Here is a 15,279-nt window from a genome sequence, read left to right as displayed (position 1 = left end):
CTTTCATGGGAATTGTTGTAATTGAAATCAGGGAGGAGCTGCATTCACACTTTTTTAATAGGTCATTGTTACCATCTAATTTTCTAAATCTGAACTCATCAGAGTCCTAACTTGAGCTGTTGTAACCCTAATTATTTGGGTCATGTTTTGGGTATCAAAGTTAGTACTCGGGGAACTGGAGAAATGACATTATCTCAGTGCCTCACTGGTCCAGGCAATTGTGTGAGCACCCCAATGTTACACCATGTTGGTGCTTGGCACTGTTTTCATTTTACCACAGGATCTTCAGAAGTGTAAACTTCCTTGCTAGAAGACATTTCTGGGATGGTGAATAAATGCCTTTTAACCCAAGCTCTTGCTTCAGTTTCCTCTCTCCACGAAGGCTGCTGGACAATCTGTGCTCACAAATGGCATCACCTGCAAACCTCCAGCAGATGTATCACGAGTGCCCAGGAGCAAGGGCGGCTGCTGCTGGCAGGCTTGTACTGCTGCCCTAGTTCTTAAGCCTGAATGATGGGGCCCTTTGGGCACGGGGGGCTTCCCCAGACTGGAGCCTTCAGGGCAGGGCCTGGCATCCAGGTCCAGTCCCACCCTGTCCAGGATCAGGGCATCCTGGGACACCGGGGCAGCCCCAGCCCTGGGCATCAGCACCTCCCTGGCATGCGAATGGGCACAGGCCATGGCCAGGACATGGGTACAGCTCAGCAGGTCCCATGGCCAGGCAGGGATGTGGGGAGCTGGAGACTGGCCCTGCTGTGGTGTCACTGGGGAAGGGGCTGACAGACCCAGGGGGCTGACATGGGGATTCCCCCCAGGTGCTTCAGTCTTGTTGAGAAATGTGTCATGTTTGAGGTTTTCTGGAACAATGTCTCCTTGTCTTTGGCACAAGGCTAAGCACAAGTACGTCTTCCGAATCAGTGTTGCTGCTAATTGTTTTGCTTGTAGGTTTTGTACCTTTTGGTATATGCTTAGTTTTAGGATGTTTGTAATTCTGTGTGTGTCGCCCTGTCATTCAATGTGAGCTAAATCAGACAAAACCAAAATTCAACATCAGGTAGATCTGTGTGGCTAGATTTAATGCCAGAAATTTAATGTTAATAATTGCATCTGACATGCGCTTCACAATTAAGCATTTAACGAGGCAATGATGAACCTCACAGAAAACTACTTCTGAACGTGCAGATAATAAAAACACGAAAGAAAGCTGCAAAACTGTCAGAGCCAACCATTCCCTGAAACTAAAATATTATTATACCTGAGTAATTAATGCTGCACAGAAGCAAAGCATCTTGCTTGCTTCTCACTGACCATCGACCTTGCTGTTTTCAGGAGGGTGTTTGTATCATGACTTTCTGACAACAATAATTGCTTTTTGTGTTCCTCTTTTGTATGGCATTAATTACTATAATGTGACATGGAAACCTTTGACTTAATTCTGAAGAGAGCTAGTTTGCACTGCACCCATCAGACTGCTGTAGCATCCCTGCTGTCCTGTAGGTGAAGGTTACTGTGTGGCAGCATTCCCTTAACTGGGCTGATTGATACCCTGAGCTCTGGGGACCCACTTACAATAAAACTTTTGTCCACTGTTACAGTATTTTAAACTTAGGTCTGGTTAAGTTGCAATTGCATGATTTAAGGCAGTTGATGCTCCTTCTGCTTCCTCTGTGTCAGCACGCAGGCATGGCTGCATAGTGAGCTGTTGGATCAGAGAACTGACCCAGCTGAAAACTCATCTTTTGCTGCTTTTTTTTTTTTGTTGCTGGTTGAATTTTCAACATGTAGTTTCCTTTATCACACATTCACACCATTTTTAGCATTGGAATGAAGAAGAGACTGGGAGGATGAAGATAGAAGTGATGAGAAGGTGTGACCATGAATTTAAGAAGCAGTTAGACTAAAATTGAATTAAACAAATCAGGAAAACATCTTCATCTGTAGCTGGCACAGATAGATGTAGCTATCATTGGGAGACAGGCAAACTTGTGCACAGAGCTGTTTGTTCCCAGAGCCAAGCAGACATGCTTGTGTAAGCAACCTCTTGTGAAGAGACTGCATTTTGTACACTGATCTCATACTGGTCTGAGAAGGGAAGATAATTGAGAATTACTGCCTCCAAGTATGCAGCTGGAGAGGTGGAGGAGCAGAGTGGTGAGAGCACTCAGTGATAGGTTTCTGGTGACTGCTTTTCTAGCAGCGCGTGCCTGGTATGTAATTTCCATTGTGCGACCTGCAAAGGACTGTCAGCAGCATTTCAGTTGGCAGGACAGTTGGGCAAAGGGTTGATGAAGCATCAAAACTCATGTTTTAGGCAGCCAAGAGAGGAGCCTTTCTCTGGTGTGTTCCTTATGCACTCCCTGTGTTGGCAAGGGGAGCTAAGAGCCTTTTTAGCAACAGAGAAGGAACTGTGGAGTAAATCGTAGTGCTGCAAACATGATTATCATGACCATTATCATCTTGTACTGAAGAATGCCTTAGCCCTGTTGTCATTGCTAGTTCTGTCTCCTCTTCTGCAGATGTCTGAGTTTTCTGTGATCTCTAATTCAGATGCATATTCTGGTATGTCGAATGGGAGGCAAACCTAGTGCCTGGTTTGTTCTTGTGTCTTCTAAATGACTTCTCAATGCTAAATCTGGCAAAATGACAGGAACTCCCATATCTGCCTGCTGAGGTTTCACTATAAGGAAGAATAAGATGATGTGAGCCCCCTTGCCTTTGAGTACTGCTTGACAGGGTGTACTCTCATACATCACAGCTGTGTGGTCCCTCCAGTCACATAAGGGCTCTTTTCACTGCTCTTGTCTTTCTCCACAAAAAATGTGCTTACTTGTGAGACTACTTAACCGTGATGCTCACCCACTGTCATAACTTCTGGTCTATTTCCAAATGTCATGTTCTGACCACCACTGTGTTTTGTAAGGAAAAAAAAAATTAGAAGAATTAGTTGTTGCCCTTAAAGAAGTGCATTTAGCATAGCCAACACCAGTCTTAATTGCCACTGAGCTCTTATGTAAGAGCATTTAGGATTAACGGAATAGAAATTGTATATAGAGGTGTGCATCTTGCCTTATGACTTCTTAAAACAAGGTGGTGATATTTTTTATTCAGTGTCGGAAAGCCCAATTGCTTGGTAACTCATGGAATTCAGTTTCAGAGCATTATGATTTGATAAACCTGCTGTGACAAAGAAACTACATTAGACAGGTGGAACTGCATAACAAAGGATGTATGATCCGGGAATGATGGCACCATCTCTTAGTAGTCTTATGAGTGATGCTTTAATGTCCCTTAAGGAGTTGAGGTACTGTGCTAGTAAGGAGTAAGTATTACTTGCTATGTATAACTCAATCCTCTCCTTGTGGAGCAGCTTGTGGAGGTACCACAGAAGGACTGTGCTGGGTCTACTATGTGCTGCAGGTGTCAAATGTGGTAGTCAGTTTTAGCAGTTTAAATTCACACAAGAGCTTCAATGTGACTAATTTTCTGATTTCCATTTTTGTACAGTTCTAGTTCTATTCACAGTGCTTTGTAGCTGCTCAGCAAGCCAATCAAGGTGACTTTCTCTTATTTTAGAGGAGCCAGATTCATCTCAGGTGACGAGCGGGATTACACGTTAGCGGGATTTGCAGTGTTGAGCATTATTTGGAGATGGGATTAGAAATACTTTAAGAAGAGTTTCCTGATGGTGTGTCAAGAATGTACACTGAGTACATAAACATGAACTTCTCCATCTTCACCTTTTTAGATGAAAACAATACAGCCCTTCAAACAATGTATACTGGGTGGTTATTTCACTTCGTGAGTGGCTCAAGTCTTTCATTTAGACACATAGAATAAGTGATATGGCAAGACTTCATAATGTTGCTAACAGCATTCACAATTTTGTCAACAGAAATCTTTAGAAAGAAGCACATGAATTAAAAATGTTAGCATATCTCATTTTAAATGACATATTGTGTGAGAAAAACTGATTTTCAGCTGCAGACTGACTGCCTAGAATATTTTTATGCTTTTAAGGTTCTGCTAGGAAGTGGGAAATATTTTCATTCCTAATGTAGATTCTGTCCTTCTGAGGGTTCAACAGTTTCAGTCTCCCAAATTGTTTTAGTATTTCTGGTACACTACCTCAGACAACACAAGGTTGCAAAAGTTGTGTCACTGTGCTCCTTCTTACAGGTAAGAAATTACTGCTGACACTCATCTCTGAACTGTCAGGAAACCAACTGGTGTATCTGGGTGCAATGATTCAGGTTCAATAAGAATAAACTCAGAGAGCAGGTCAAAGAAGATGATCCTGCCCCTCTACTCTGCTCTCGTGAGACCTCACTTGGAGTATTGTGTGCAGTTCTGGTGTCCTCAACATAAAAAGGACATGGAACTGTTGGAACAAGTCCAAAGAAGGGCCACGAGGATGATCAGGGGACTGGAGCACCTCCCGTATCAAGACAGGCTGAGAAAGTTGGGGCTGTTCAGCCTGGAGAAGAGAAGGCTGCATGGAGACCTCATAGCAGCCTTCCAGTATCTGAAGGGGGCCTGTAAGGATGCTGGGGAAGGACTCTTCATTAGGGACTGTAGTGATAGGACAAGGGGTAACGGGTTAAAACTTAAACAGGGGAAGTTTAGGTTGGATATAAGGAGGAAATTCTTTCCTGTGAGGGTGGTGAGGCACTGGAATGGGTTGCCCAGGGAGGTTGTGAATGCTCCATCCCTGGCAGTGTTCAAGGCCAGGTTGGACAGAGCTTTGGGTGACATGGTTTAGTGTGGAGTGTCCCTGCTCACGGCAGGGGGGTTGGAACTTGATGATCTTAAGGTCCTTTCCAACCCTAACTATTCTATGATTCTATGAATTCAGAAGTTTTCCTCTTATGTACAGTAATTTGTTACTGTTATTTCAACATCTACAGGTTTGTTGGTCTGTTCGGGTTTTTTATCTTCTCAGTTCTGTGAGGCACTGAGAAGCATCAGTACCAAAAAGAAAATAGTAAAAACTGTGATACCTTTGCAACAAACTCATTCCCCAGGATTTGCAGCTCAGTTATTCAAGATTTATGTGACTACCTAAGGATACTTACTTGAAACTGGTCTCACCAAGGACTCATGGTTTCCTTATTGCTATGTACAAAAAAATGCATCTCAAAAAAAAAAAAGTAAAATTAAAAATTATATTTTAGCATAGTTTCTTTAGAAGTGGGTGCAAGACTTAAATGGGCATAAAATTAACGTAGGGCCGGAATAGCTTTCCCATCATTCTCACAAGGAAATGATAGCTACACCTCTAATTATCCCAACACAGATCCTCCAGTGGACATCCTTGCTGAATTTTGCTGGCATGACTTTATACATTGCCTGAATTAGGGACAATAGTCCTGGGTGATGCTGCTCAGCCAGGCCATCTGAGCACAGACACATCTAGTTTTGTTGCCCTGTTTGTCCCCCCCGAGAAAATAATGTCTAGTAGGGGGGACAATATAGACATCTGGGGACAGGAGCACTCAACTGTGATCTGGATCCACAGGCTCCATTTGCACCAAAAAAACTTGCATGGCTTCTGTTTAAATCCCTTTAAAAATTGTTTTTGCAGGCAGCACAACCACCTGATGGATGTGTTTATTCAGTAACATTTTAACCTGCTTCACTAGCACTGGCACTGGTGCTCCTGGCAAACTGGTTCTGGAAAAAATGAAATGATAGTTTTTCTTCTTTGTGAATTCCTGATATCAGCTCTCTGTAAGCTCAGGCAGGAGCTAGGGCTAGCAGTAGTAGGCTGAACAGGGTTGTGCTGAAGCTCCTGTTGTCACTGCATCATTACCTGTAACATGGAAGTGCACGCTCGATTGGCTTTAATTCATTCCTGACTTAGATAGATCAGTTTAAAATGCCATCTCTAGTGTGTTGCAGAAGGTGCTCTGCCAAAACCTGCTCCAGCAATCTAGGAAGTTACTGGTGCCTCCTTCCCCATTCCATCTCCCAACTGGAGATGACTGCCCTCACTGCAGTGGGAACAGAAGAAAAGGTCTGTCAGTGGAGTGGAAACTGTCAAATGTTGGCATAAAGCTACTTTCATCAGCAGTTTTAGCTGAGCAGCCAACATCCTTCTAGATCAGCTTTGGCGCAAGTGTTCCTGTAATGGAAATAACCACACTGATGTTAAAGCTGTTCTCACACTTTCTCTGTGCTCAGACTGGGAGGTGAAGACAGAGAAAGGGAAAAGGGGACCTAGTAGTCCCCATTGGAGGACATGATGGCTAGCAGATACCTTTACTCTGTTATGGCTCTGTTGTTCTGGAAGATGACTTCATGAAGTAGTTGCCTGAGTTTCCTTTAATAAGTTTTTTTTTTTTATGTGTTCTTTAATTGATCTTAGTGTTTTTATTACATGGAGAATTGTTATATACAATGAGTCATATTAGTAGGGGAAAAAAAAATCTGAGATGAGTAAGGAACTGGCTGATGGGAGTATGACAACAATTAGCGCTGAAAGCCAAATGAAGGCTGGAGGGAGGTTACTAGAGAAATTCCTCTTGGTTTTGAGTTTAGTATAATCGACCTTTGGAATAAAAGAACTGCACTAATGAAATATGCTGATGACTCAAAGTTTGGAATTGTAATCAGAAGAAAGGAGGATTAAGATATCCCTTTCTTAAAGGGAAGTAAGGAGCTGGATTATCTTGCAAATCAGACAAATAGAATTGATGTGATATGAGGAACAGAGTGCCTTTCTAAGGAGGTGAGATTAAGAGTTTGGCTGTTTGGTTTAGAAAAACAATGTCTGATAGGATTTGATTGCTACCTTTCTGAAAAAAAAAATGTTTAGGACTGTTTCAGTTATAGAGCTGTCTTAGTGTGTATAAACAGATGATCTGAAGGAGGACACATTTAGACTAGAAATTAGAATAAGTTTCTAAACATGAGAGGAGCAAAATTTTGCAACAGCTTCCCAGTGAGAAAAGTGGAGATGCTTACCTAGCTCTGTCTGTGTGCTTGGGTAATTTACAGAAAGTTTAGTGTGATGTGGATGTTTGCCACAGTAGGAAACTAGGTTTGAGGTGCAGAATTCAATATTCTTTTTCCTGGCTGGAAATATGCGGAAAAAACCTTTATTGAGGTTATCGTAAATTCTGTTTGTAAGCTGCTAAAGCTGCTTACTTCAGAGTGTGATCTTCTCTCTTACTTCTGGTAATTTCATTAGGTTGATGACAAAGCTGATGTTGATTTATCACTGGCTTTCAAAATTAACAGCCTATTGCTCTGAACTGAGAAAGGTCACACCTCTCTCAGCTGTTGTTGCAGGTTGTCAGCAGAGCTAGTTCAAACACTGTGCCACCAGTATGCAGTGAGTCAGAGTTTTGCAAGTGCAGTTTGCATCCCAAAGGGCCAGGGATTTGCCCAAGTTTCTGTCAATAATCTTGTACTTACGAGATAGAAGATTGCAGGAAAATGTGCTAGGTGTCTGAGTACCCCGAGCTAAGCCCCTGTGGCCACCTGGGCTCAGCAGGAGGCTGTTGGCACTTGAGATGTGCTGACCTCTCTTCCTGTAGGGCGGAACATCAAATATGTGTGAACTTCAAGCAGAGGCCTTGGATGTAGCAGTGTTCTGCCAATTGCCATGACAGTAGAAAACAGCCAGTTAAAATAACATGGATTAGGTTGGAGAGTATTTAGATTGGGCAAATGTGTTTGTTCTGTACTGATTTCCAGGACTGCTCACCAGAGAAGTCGAAAGCTCCTGTGTCTACCTGTGAGCACAGTGGCTCAAAGAGCAGATAACAGAGCTTTGCTTATTTAAGAGCAAATTCTATTAGTCTTAGCTTTGTTCCTGAATTGATTTTTTTGTAATTTATTGACATAATAATGTGAGCCCTCTAGCTGTAGCTGGAACTGTATCTCTGGTGAATTTCCTATGCAGCCCTTATCTGGCCTCCATTCTATATCTATAGGTCTCTTGTGTAGGAAAAAAATGTCTACTAGGTTGGTGTGGGGGGGGCAGTTCATGGTTTTCCAGTCTTTTGAGTAGAAGATGTGCTCTGATAGTGTTCTCATCCTAAGGATGATACCCTTGGCTTTACATTTTTGTTATCACTTCCCCATACCTCACACAGATAATTGCAAGAGATTTTGCTTGGGCCTCCAACAGTGCACTTTCACCTGTGCCGAACAGTATGTGTGTACACGTGTGCATGTGTGCTGGCCACAACGTTTAAGAGAGCTTTTGGTCAGAGAAATCTTTTATGTTGGAATTAAAATATCCCTGGAGATGTATGCAATTCTGTTGCAATTCTTGATGGAGGTGAAGCCTGCTTTTTCCTCCTACCGATCCAATGTAGTAGATAGAGTATGAACAAGGCAGGCTGCTTGATAGCTGAGTGACAGCTATCCAGGGAGGTGGCATGACAGCCTGTTATTTCTCTGAAATTTCTATTCAGTGGAATATGTCACATTTCCAGCCTTTCACTCCATTTTAAAATGGAAAAAACACAGAAATACAGGGTTTTTTCTTATGAGATGGATGCTTATAATTCATGCACACCTCTAATTCTTGAGATTTTTCTAAGGAATATAACATTAAAATTAAAGTATTGGATTTGAAAAGATATTGTTGACTGAAGAAAATGAAACTTTCTGAACATTTAATGAGCTCTGTTGCCTACTACCTAAGTAGTTCCATATCTATATTCACCTGAATCATGCTGTTGAAAGTATATAAAGTAATGCACTTTAAACAGCCATAAATGAAATAAATGCCTTTCAAATGATGTAAACAAATGGAGAGTTATTTTTCTTTTTTTATAATTGTTCTGGGAGGCTAAACTAATGAACCATCTGTAAATTATGTTTTCAAATTAAAATTGTGCTTAGAATGAGAAGATGATCACATTGAGTACTCTGTAATTTTTGTTTAAAACCTGTATTTAGAATTGTTTGGGAGGGTGTTTTAAAAACCCCCGGTCATTTTCTGTTTAAGCCAACTGACTGGTCACTGTAATGGTTCGGTTCCCCATGTATTTCTGGTTACCTGCCGTGGAGGGCAAGGCCCAGCTCTGACTTTGCTATTTATGCTCAAGGTCATTCTGCCTCTGGGTTTCTCTACATGTATAGTGTTTTCTGCCTGGGGATTTTGTCAGGGTAAGTGTTGTGTGATTTTCTACAACTCTTTTAAGTGTCTCACAGCCTGAACAGAACTGCCACATAATTGCATAGCACCGAATGCAGTTAAATCCAGTGTTTTCCATAAGCTTTGGTCTCAGTGCCATAGTTCTGGGTAAATGCAGATAAAGTTCATATATCTTTTATATATATATATATTATTATTTATATATTTTATATAATTTTTTACTGATTATTTCACATACTGGTGAATTATTTCTTTTTTTAAATTTACCACTCCGAAACTTGCTGGGCAGGCCCACATAGACACAATAGACCTGATACTTTCAGGACATGTGGGATCTGTTGCATCTGCTCTAAGCAGGGAGTATACGTGTATACCCAGAAAGTCCTGGCTTGTGCAATAACATTCCTTACAGTTTTGTCTTGGTACAAGTGGACTCATTTTGAGTAAGACCCTGGTTTGCAATGGGATGTTCTTGGAAATTATTGAACTTCCTGGGACACTTCACCACCTGGTAGTTACTGGACAAGTTACATTACCACAGTAAAACCAAATGGCGTATCCAGTCTGTTGCGAAAGCAGTGCCAGTCAGGCTTCACATGCCTTCCAGCTGCATAATTACCTTTACTATTACCTCTTCCTCTGGGCTGTAAAGGAATCGTGTTCTTACTCATCGATATCTCTGACATGTTAAGTAAACGAAACAGCGGTGAAGTGTGCACACTGGGCATACTGTACCTTAGACGGACCTAACTTCAGTATTTTTAGGTTATCACTGACATCACTGTTGGCGTGGGGTGATTTTGTGCATGTACACAGATGATGTAGCAAGCCTAGTGATTAGTGGGCTATTAGCAGAGACGGATTTTGCTCCAAATGCTCCCCTGAGCGCTGACATAAGTGCATTTCTGTTCTAAGGGAAGAAAGGAAGGACCTGATGAAGCGCACTGAGCTTTGCTGTGCAACCTTAACAACTGTCTTATAGCTAGCAGCTTTATTAAGTTGCACTGAATGTCTCTGATTTTTCTCTGTAGCTTTTAAGCCCTTTTGATAACTGAAGCTGCTGATGGTTCTCCTGGAATAACTAGCGGGATTTGGCTGTAGAAATACACTTACTTGCTGTGGGAGAGGCAAAGACATTCTGTTGCAACAGAACAGGTCCTGAGTAGGATCTAGTACATCATAACCTGGGTCCTGCTCAGCAGTGCTCAGTGCTGCTAGTATATGAATGATTAATCAGTGCTTAAGAAGAAACTAGCAAAGACCATGCATGGTACAAAACAGCCCTAAAGTTGTTGCAGCTTTACAAAGCAACAATAAGTGTGATGTTTATTCTGCTTGCACTTAGGTACCTGAAATGTCAGTGCGGCTGTCACCTTTCCTACTCTGACAGCTATAGGTTCTGCTGGTAGAAGGTAGTGGTGCATTAACGGACAATGTGGCATTTCTGCAGTTGCTGTTATATCTGAAACATGGAATTAAATGCATTCTTTTTCCTCAAAAAAAGGATTAGGTTCCCTTGTACACAATGTGGCATCTGGAGGGCTTATTTATAACACATAAAACAAAAAAGCCCTTACCTCTTGCTTATAAAACAGCCACACATCTACTTCATATCTGCATATTAGCACATGGATCATGCACAACAAAATCAAGGCGCTAGCATAGCAAATGATGCAACATTTCAGAAACACAGCTAATGTAGCAGGGAGCCCTATGGGAGGCAAAAGTAGTTTTATTTTAAAACAAAACAAATTTCACACACTTTCATCCACTCTGTCGTACCCATGTACACAAAAAAAAACCAAGACCATCTCTCCGAGTGGTTTGTCTGCCATTCAGTCACATCCAGCCAGGATTAAAAACATTAAGAGATGCAGGTGAGTGCTCATCACCTCTCTTGGGTCCTTTACATTTGTGACCATTCTCTGCTTTTGGATGTGATCTTTGTACCTTGTAGGAGCTGACAGGGATTGGGAGCTTTTGTCTCTCCATCCTACCCCACCTCTATGAGTCATCAGTAACACTGCTGATTTACTCAATCTTTTGTCTCCTTCTGTGGGTGTCTTATGTCTCCAACTCTGGTCTTCACATCTTCCCACCTCAGCAGCCCACCCTCATGGACTGAAGGGCAATATTTTCTTGATAATGTTAGGCTGAAAGGGTAGGCAAAATCATCATAAAAGTGACTTAAGCAGTAAAAGTTCAGTAACAATTACTCCCGATTTGTAATTATGTATGCATCATTTTAATAGACCTAGCAATACTGATTATATATTCTTTAAAATTATTATTTTCTTTAAAAATTCTTTAAAAGGCTTAATAGTACCTTAATGAGGTGCAGGTATTATTTACCATGTTTTTCAGGGGAAATGAAGCCATTATCCCAAACTAGGGGTATCAAAGTCTTGGTGCCCCTGACCACCACAACACCTGAAGCTAAATGGCTTTTATCATGAGGGTTTTCTGCTTCAGCAATAGCATCACAATCATCACTGGAGTGTTTGTAATGTCTCATACTTTAGTGGGATTAGGGAATGAAATTCTGCTTACTTTTTTTTTTTAAGACTTGCTCATATGTTTTAGTTTAGGTCAAAAACTGTAGCCTGACTGGTTGGGATATCTCATGGAGCAGGACTGAAACTATCTTAAAGAGGCAAAAGGGAAAACAGAAAGTTTTCAGCCCTAATGGCTAAAACCTTTTAGTTAATTAAATGAGGTGGAAAAAAAAAAGAGCTAATGCCTGGTGTCAGACTCTGTCTGGACATTTGTTCTTCCTTTTATAGCTAGGCTGATTGTAGTGCCAACGTGTATCTGATTGCAGTAATCAATCAAAGAGCAATACTTGGGAGAGCAAGCAGTGTTGTCCATGCTGTGGTTGTGGGTGGTGGGTCATGCAGTGGCTCCCAGGTCATCTTTGCTACTCAAGGTGGAACGCTCATTCCTGTGGGGACACGGCACTTACAGCAGTGTGTCCAGCTCAGGAGACAGCTTTGGATATTTTGGAGAAACACAATGGCTACTGAAACTTCATGCAGTTCAATATGTGAGTACCCAGGAAGCACAGAGATAATTTTACGTCACCCTTATCCGCTTCGTTTTCTTTCTCTTAGCCTGTCAGCAGCTTTGGCGCATTCTGCAGTATTTATTGTTTTCCTTGGTCAAGTGGTTGATTTATATTTGTAAAACTATGTTTTATAGTGTGACATAGAATTGCACTGAAAAAATCTAGGCCAAAGTAAAGGGATGGTGTTAAAACTAAGCACTCTGAAATTGAATGGCTGAAGGTGTTGCTACTCACAAGGCCAGCTAGCAGGAACCCCGCACACACCACTAGCTCACTTTTCTGAAAAATCATCTGGATTATCCAAAGAAGTTCTGGGGGCACAGGGAGACATTCTTAATAATAATAATAGTAATAATAATAATAGTAATAATAATAATAATAATAATAATAATAATAAAACTCCTTTATACACACTCATCAGCCCTTGTTTTAACTTAGATTTGCTTTTAGAACTTGATTGGACAAAAGCTTGGGATGAAGTTAGTTTAAATCATTTGGGCATGAATTGGGAAGTCCTTGGCTAAGCAAGTGAGCCCACAGGCCCGAAGGGGCTGCCACCTCCTGGAGGGAGGCTGTGAAAGAGCACTTAGGAGGGTAACCTCTTCCTCCAGAGCAGCCCCAGTCCACAGAGCCCTCCTGAAACACACTCACTGTTCTATGCCTTGTCCCCATTTGATCTGTTTTTACTAGACTGTACTGATTGAGAAAGAGTGTTTTGACACATCTGGTGTAAACGCATTAACCTCTAACTTCAAGAAATAATCACAGCTCCAGAAACTGGCCTCAGGCAGTGTCTATCTTCCAATTATAATGTGAAGCACTTGCATGTCTATGCACTATATCAGTGTCTTGAGTAGGTTTTTTTCTAAGCATTGAGTGCACAGTGGTTTGGGGGGAGTTATGACTGTGCTATCACTATGGAAATGTCAGACTGATGCACTATCTGAAACATTTGGAAAGCAAAGAACTATTTTAATTTGCTAGTGATAAATCCATCACTTTTCTTGAAGAGAGTCATGTCTTCTGTGAAAGTGCAAGCGCTTGTTCCTGTGACCTTTTTCTTCTCAGCATCCTCATTCCATCCTCTTCTCCCTGTTTGTCCTCTATCCCTGCACCCTCTGATCACTGCATCCATTGGATCCTGTGAGTACCTGTTTTTGTTTGGGGGCCAGCTCCCTCTGTGAGCCCAAAGAGGGGATTGTCAGGAACCTTATTTCGACTTCCCACAGGAAAACAAGTTGCTGAAGCTGCTTCAGACTAGCTTGCAGCTGTATTTATTAGTATATAACTTTTTCATTTTTGGAACAGCAATACGCAGCAAAAAAATGGTCAACCTTAAACTTGCATAATATCTTTCAGAACTACGGTTGCACTCTGATCTTTTGAGAAATCTACTGTACATCCTTTTACTTTGTGCAGGCTCTTTCATTTCTATGTGTGGGAGCATGGCACATGGATGTCACTGGGATCCAGTCCATACCCCAGCTGTGTACCTCTGCACCTGCTGTTCATAGTCTCTGAGCAGGAAGAACAGCAGCATTATTTGCAAGTTCTGAAATGTTTTATTCTCTGTGTTGGTCACTGGCTAGGCATACATCAAGATAGCCTTTTGTAAAGACTGGAAAAATCTGTGTGCCTGCTGAGTGTTCCTAGTGGGCTTAATTTAGTTTGCATGTTTGTGTAATTAGTGTGAATCTGGAAACCCTTGAAGGAGAGCTGATGGAACAAGAAAGCTATGTGATGAACTGATGCACAAAACCCACTGCTCTGGAAGTGTTTTTTCACTATATCTTTAAGCACTTGTTTGGGTACCTGGCTGTGTCCAGATTATACCTTTCTGGTTAATATCTCTCTTTCCTCTGTTTTGTGCTCACTGGTGATGATTTCATAGTGATTACTTCTTGCTTACATTAAGCTCTAGGTTTCTTCTTCCTGCCATTGCATCCATTGACCTGGCACAGTGACTGGGATGCGTGCTGTGCCCTGTCAGACACATTTGGCAAGGCTCATCTCTGTTTTATGGAAAGAGATGCTGAAGGATATTGTCCTTGCAATGACTATGCAGTCCCAGAAGATGGAGTGGCAGTGAAATATGACTTGAGAAGAAAAAAGCCTGGCATTTCAGATCCCATGTTTAATTTGGCAGTTAGCAAAAGCACCCATTAGCTTGGAAACAGAACAAATGTGCTATGATAATTAGTGAGAAGCAAAGAATATGGGGCTCCTGAATACTATTTTAATTAAAGTCATTTTTCAGATAAGAACAGCATTTTAAATCCATGCCATCTTGGCAGCCCTGAGAGGAATATTAGTGGCAATATGAACTAGAAACTCTGACAGTCACCTTTCGAGAAAGAATAGCTCAAATTGGCAGGCACAGCCAGATATGCCCTTCCCAGATCCATGTGGAGCTGTAACAAAGTTACTGCCCTTCTCACAGAAGTTACTGATTTCTCTGCTGAGTAATTGAAGACGTGATCACTTATGCATCACTGTGATTAAATGGGTTTGTTTAAATCCCCCAGCTGAGGGGGCTCTGATTTCCCACTGAGGTGAGATAGCTAACAGCTGTGGCCAGTAGATTTTAACATCTCTCACGTGATTGCTTATAATTGCCTAGTTATAACTAGGCAATTTGAGTCAATTAAAATATATACTTATGCTTAAACTGTCATTAACTCATGTTGGAGTTGGGGCTGCTGCTTTCTAAATCAACTTCTTTAAATAATGAAAAAATTACATTCTTTTTATTCTCAAACACTGCTAAATCCATTTCCATGAATTGCAATATTGTACAATTAAGTCAGATCAAAAAGTGCTAAAACATGGAAAATACTGGCACCCAGATCCAAGATCCTAGGGCAGCTTGTCTTTCATTTGTTTCATCAAAAATTGGCGAGTGTTTGAGAGAAAATATTTATCTTTGTTGCTTGCGAGAGGCCCCCTTGTCTGCTTCTCCAGACTTTTTCTTCATTGTTGCTGTCAGTCATCAAGGCTGTGGTTTTACAAGCCTTTGCTGGATGACTGGTTGCTGGGGTTCTTTCATTCTTCCTTTTCAGGGGCCCCTGATTCTGGAGCCTCCAGCTTTGAAGCATCAATGCTA

At 41.5% G+C, this 15,279-nt stretch overlaps 1 protein-coding gene across 1 annotated transcript in view; it reads left to right on the top strand.

Moving 5' to 3' along the window:
• The window catches only part of ARHGAP6 (Rho GTPase activating protein 6), a 327,191-nt gene that overhangs the window by 119,114 nt on the left and 192,798 nt on the right, over positions 1–15,279 (top strand). The gene's annotated exons all lie outside the window — the stretch shown is intronic.

This window comes from Pezoporus wallicus, unplaced genomic scaffold (genome assembly GCF_028554395.1).
Source record: "Pezoporus wallicus isolate ANWC-B61680 ecotype Strahan unplaced genomic scaffold, APGP_CSIRO_Pwel_v1 contig_5767, whole genome shotgun sequence".
NCBI lineage: Eukaryota > Metazoa > Chordata > Aves > Psittaciformes > Psittacidae > Pezoporus > Pezoporus wallicus.
Note: the sequence above shows the minus strand (reverse complement) of the source record. Positions and strands in the feature narration are given on the sequence as shown.